A 6,000-nucleotide genomic window follows, 5' to 3' on the forward strand; every position below is an offset into this window, starting at 1 on the left:
GACCGGTGTTTTGCCCACGCTCCCCTCAGACCTGGGTGTTGTTCTGTGCTTCCCTCTCCAGCCTTCCAAGAGTCAGATGCATTTATTCCCAAGCCTTTGATGCCAGTTACCTAATTTCAAACTACATAAACCAGTGAACAGTGAGCGTGAAACGTCAGGCATGCTGTTGGCACCTGTGTCTGTGACAGAGCCTGTGGCGTGCTGGCGGCCCCTGGACTCTACTGAACAGGGCTGCTGGGAGGGCATGCCCTGTGCCGTCACACACACTATGTTAGAATACAGTGTTCAGTCGATGCCGGTACCTTTTATGACCAACTGCCTCAATGACTTTGTCTGTTACCGAACTTCTACTCCTGAGTGCATCGAAAGGACTACTACTCTTTGGGGAATTAATTTTGCCTCAGTTTCTTGCTCTCACCATGAGGTTTCCTTCCATATCCAATACGGTGGTGAGTGAATATTTAGCCTAAAAACTTGATCAGGGGAGCCCAGCAGTCCAGTGTTTTAAGTGACTAAAATGTAGACAAGGGTGAAAGGTTTAAAAATAGATGAAAGGAGAAAAGCATGGCTTAGAAAGGTACATGTGGTAGAGGTGACAGCTGCCCCCTTAAACGTAGCTTCAGTGACTCACTGGCCTCAGGCCACAGGCTACCTGATGTTTGTACAGCGTGAAGTGGATTTATTAGCTACCAAGCTTACTGTGTGCCAGGCGCTGGGAACTTCTCTTTGGTGGCTAACCTTATCCTGTGCTGGCCATTTTCCTTACCCAGGAACATTCTCAGTCAAGGGTACAGAGTTGGAAGTGTAACATTCTCTGCCTGCTAAAGGTATGAAGGGCTTGATACTTGAGAGGCATTCCTAGGACCCTCTTTGGGTGTCGCTGCTCTCTGAATTTATTTTCCCTGAACTTTATTTTGCCGTTAATGAATGCTACTCATTGCATTGTTAATACATCCAGAGGCTGTGTAGCTAATGCTGCTTTACAAATTGAGTAAGGATGTGCGACTTTCCCAAACCATTATCTGAACAACATGTACTGTGTATGTGTCTTGGTTTTGAATTAGGCTCAGGAATATATGTTTTTCTTAACAGCTTCACAAGCAAACGAGGGCACCCAGAGGAACGCTTTAAAACGACTATAAACAGCCACATGATGGAAACATAGTGCAAAATCCTGCATTTGAGGGGCAGCTAACAGAAAGTAAAGAGCAGCATGTTTTCAAATCACTAACACACACGGCAAGGGGAAGGTGGTATGTGATACTTTGCGATCATTACTTAAAAGGAGTACTTTCCTTAGGAAGGTGAGATGCAAACTGGGTACAAGTGATTATGGAATTGGTATGCATTTTTTTTCCAGTATATGTTTTTTGATTTGTAGACTTTTTCCAACTATAAAAACATTTTAAAATCTTATAAGGAGGAAAAACACCTCAGATTTACCTTTTTGAAGTGTTTGTTCCTTTCAAAAACTTTCCTCTTTTTCATCCTCCCCCTCCCCCAAACATACCCAGAGACCTTAAATTTATTGGGAGTTTCATATATACACTGAAGGAAAACCAGCTCCCTTGCTTTAGAACTTAATTGCACAGAGCACTTTAAAACATCATTCAAACACATAACTTTTCACAGCATTGGTGTGAACGAGGACACGGGGAGGTGCCCCCAGAGTGGTCTGTGGATTGGGCGCACAAGTACTTCTTCCAGTGGCAAAGGCTTTGATCACAAGGCACATGCCCTCAGAAAGCAGCTGTGACCCGAGCTTCACATCCCCTGGAAGGTGAGACGAAGGTAGCGAGGGAATCAGAGTCTGCGTCCAATTGCTACTTTTACAACTAACAATTCATGACTTTATGTAATATTTCAGTTGTATGAAAAGTATGTATGAAAAGTACCAATTTGAGTAATAACAGATTTTCTTGTGGTTTGACTTGACATTGTTCCGGCGAACCCAGGCTGGGAATAGGAGTTCTCATTAGAGCTGGAGGAGCGCTGAAATACCTGCATGCACGCCGAGCTCAGCGGGTTTTCCAGAAAACCCTGGCGTTCCCAGAGCTGATCTGAACCCTTCCTCTGCTGTCAGTTTCCCAGGCACTGAGGTGAGGTTTGCGCGACCCAGGAACGCACGATGCCTCTGGACCCTGTCCTCCGGGCCGGTGGCCTCCTGGCTGTCTGGCAGGCTGGGCTCTGCTGCAGAGACTCTCGGTGGGTCCCGACCCCAACTCTGAGCCTTGCTAACTCATTTCACGTGGCAGCTCCCCAGAGCCATGGGCCTCAAAACACATTTTACATTTGCTGGTTGGGGCAAAACTTTTGATTCTGCTTTTCGGTGAAGTGAAGCAAGGAGCTTGCCTTTGCATGGTGTCTGCTTGCCTCTGGGTGACAGGAGCACATGCCCTGTGATCCAAGGGCCATGTCCACAGAGCTTGGGAGGGGTCTCCTGCTTCCATCCACTGCCCTTTCTGTGTAGACGTTCCTTCACACTGGAGTAGGTTTGTCCTCTGGTTTTCCCTCAAGTTGTCTTTACATGAGCCTTCCACTAGAGCACTGTTGTGCCCAGATACACACACACACACACACACACACACACACACACACACACACACAGGAGATTAGAGTGTTGGGTCTGGTGTCCTGGGTGGGAGAAATAGGTCACATAACAAAGAGTGCCCTAACAGCCCTCTTCTACAGAATGCTAGAAATGGAGAATGACTTGGTTTCTGGCTGGATCAGGGGTTCATGGGATCCTGCTCTCTACTAGAGGAAAAGGAAGTGACAAGTCTCTGCACGCCCTGGGCAGAAGCTCATGGTGTCACATGGAACAGCTTCAAGTCACTCTTCCATTTTGCTTCCTATCAAATATAAAGAACATTTGTGTCTACGGAGGTCTCCCGGATAAGAATGACAAAGAAAAGATAGGGTAAGGATGGATAAAAAGACACACAGGGACACGGTTGTTTACAATTGCATTTTGCTATTGGGTAAATCAAAGTGACAAAGATAATTCTCTCGAGTAAAAAAGAAAAAAGAACGTGCTCATAGATTATGGGATGTAGTGGCTGTGAGTTCACACTTTGGGTTCAGACAGTCTGGTTTTCAGTCTTATATTCTCCTCACTGTGTATGACCTGGGGTAACTTTCCCTGAGCCTCAGTTTTTTTTTTTCTTTCTTTTTTTTTTTTTCATTTGTATAAGTACATGTTTTCGCTTTATTGTGGCATACTATTCCAAGTAGGATTTCTGCATACTTTTTTTTTGAATTTTATTTATTTTTTATAAGCAGGTTCTTAATAATTATCCATTTTATACATATAGTGTCTACATGTCAATCCTAATCTCCCAGTTCATCCCACCACCACCCCACCCTGCCACTTTCCCCCCCTGGTGTCCATACGTTTGTTCTCTGCATCTGTGTCTCAATTTCTGCCCTGCAAACTGGTTCATCTGTACCATTTTTCTAGGTTCCACATATATGCGTTAATATACGATATTTGTTTTTCTCTTTCTGACTTACTTCACTCTGTGTGACAGTCTCTAGGTCCATCCACATCTCTACAAATGACCCGATTTCATTCCTTTTTATATCTGAGTAATATTCCATTGTATATATGTACCGCATCTTCTTTATCCATTCATCTGTTGATGGGCATTTAGGATGCTTCCATGTCCTGGCTATTGTAAGTAGTGCTGCAGTGAACACTGGGGTGCATGTGTCTTTTTGAATTATGGTTTTCTCTGGGTATATGCCCAGTAGTGGAATTCGAATGTTGGTGCATTTACTGTTGTCCCAGAGGTCTCTGAGACTGTCCTCAATTCTTTTCATTCTTTTTTCTTTATTCTGCTCTGCAGTAGTTCATAGATTTTTATGATGATGCCCATTCTAACTGGTGTGAGGTGATGATACCTCATTGTAGTTTTGATTTGCATTTCTCTAATAATTAGTGATGTTGAGCAGATTTTCATGTGCCTCTTGGCCATCTGTATGGCTTCTTTGGAGAAATGTCTATTTAGGTCTTCTGCCCATTTTTGGATTGGGTGGTTTGTTTTTTTAATATTGAGCTGCATGAGCTGTTTATATATTTTGGAGATTAATCCTTTGTCCACCGATGCATTTGCAAATATTTTCTTCCATTCTGAGGGTTGTCTTTTCGTCTTGTTTGTAGTTTCCTTTGCTGTGCAAAAACTTTTAAGTTTCATTACATCCCATTTGTTTATTTTTGTTTTTATTTTCATTACTCTAGGAGGTGGATCAAAAAAGATCTTGTTGTGATTTATGTCAAAGAGTGTTCTGCCTATGTTTTCCTCTAAGAGTTTTATACTGTCCAGACTTACATTTAGTTCTCTAATCCATTTTGAATTTATTTTTGTGTATGGTGTTAGGGAGTGTTCTAACTTCACTCTTTTACATGTAGCTGTCCAGTTCTCCCAGCACCACTTATTGAAGAGACTGTCTTATTTCCATTGTATATCCTTGCCTCCTTTGTCATAGATTAGTTGACCATAGGTGCATGGGTTTACCTCTGGGCTTTCTATCCTGTTCCATTGATCTATATTTCTGTTTTTGTGCCAGTACCCTATTGTCTTGATTACTATAGCTTTGTAGTATAGTCTGAAGTCTGAGAGCCTGGTACCTCCAGCTCCGTTTTTTTCCCTCAAGATTGCTTTGGCTATTTGGGGTCTTTTGTGTCTCCATACAAATTTTAAGATTTTTTGTTCTAGTTCTGTAAAAAATGCCATTGGGGGCTTCCCTGGTGGTGCAGTGGTTGTGAGTCCGCCTGCCGATGCAGGGGACGCGGGTTCGTGCCCCGGTCTGGGAGGATCCCACATGCCGCGGAGCGGCTGGGCCCGTGAGCCATGGCCGCTGGGCCTGCGCGTCCGGAGCCTGTGCTCCACGACGGGAGAGGCCACGGCAGTGAGAGGCCCACGTACCGCAAAAAAAAAAAAAAAAAAAAAAAAAATGCCATTGGTAATTTTATAGGGATTGCATTGAATCTGTAGATTGCTTTGGGTAGTATAGTCATTTTCACAATATTGATTCTTCCAATCCAAGAACAAGGCATATCTCTCCATCTGTTTGTTTCATCTTTAATTTCTTTTGATTGCCATGGCTAGGACTTCCAAAACTATGTTGAATAATAGTGGTGAGAGTGGACATCCTTGTCTTGCTCCTGATCTCAGAGGAAATGCTTTCAGTTTTTCACCATTCAGAATGATGTGTGCTGTGGCCTTTATTATGTTGAGGTAGGTTCCCTCTATGCCAACTTTCTGGAGAGTTTTTATCATAAATGGGTGTTGGATTTTGTCAAAAGCTTTTTCTGCATCTGTTGAGATTATCATATGATTTTTCTTCTTCAATTTGTTACTATGGTGTATCACATTGATTGATTTGCATATATTGAAGAATCCTTGCATCCCTGGGATAAATCCCACTTGATCATGGTGTATGATCCTATTAATGTGTTGTTGGATTCTGTTTGCTAGTATTCTGTTGAGGATTTTTGCATCTATATTCATGAGTCATATTGGTCGGTAATTTTCTTTTTTTTGTAGTATCTTTGTCTGGTTTTGGTATCAGGGTGATGGTGGCCTCATAGAATAAGTTTCAGAGTGTTCCTTCCTCTGCCATTTTTTGGAAGAGTTTGAGAAGGATGGGTGTTAGCTCTTCTCCAAATGTTTGATAGAATTCACCTGTGAAGCCATCCGGTCCTGGAATTTTGTTTGTTGGAAGATTTTTAATCACAGTTTCCATTTCATTACTTGTGATTGGTCTTCTCATAGTTTCTATTTCTTCCTGGTCCAGTCTTGGAAGGTGATACCTTTCTAAGAATTTTTCCTTTTCTTCCAGGTTGTCCATTTTATTGACGTAGAGTTGCTTGTAGTAGTCTCTTAGGATGCTTTTTATTTCTGCGGTGTCTGTTGTAACTTCTCCTTTTTCATTTCTAATTTTATTGATTTGAGTCCTCTCCCTCTTTTTCTTGATGAGTCTGGCTAACAGTTTATC

At 42.5% G+C, this 6,000-nt stretch overlaps 1 protein-coding gene across 8 annotated transcripts in view; it reads right to left on the reverse strand.

Annotated features, from left to right (window-relative positions):
• The window catches only part of ODAD2 (outer dynein arm docking complex subunit 2), a 277,030-nt gene that overhangs the window by 39,274 nt on the left and 231,756 nt on the right, over positions 1-6,000 (reverse strand). The gene's annotated exons all lie outside the window — the stretch shown is intronic.

The sequence above is a fragment of the Physeter macrocephalus genome, chromosome 11, assembly GCF_002837175.3.
Source record: "Physeter macrocephalus isolate SW-GA chromosome 11, ASM283717v5, whole genome shotgun sequence".
Lineage (NCBI taxonomy): Eukaryota > Metazoa > Chordata > Mammalia > Artiodactyla > Physeteridae > Physeter > Physeter macrocephalus.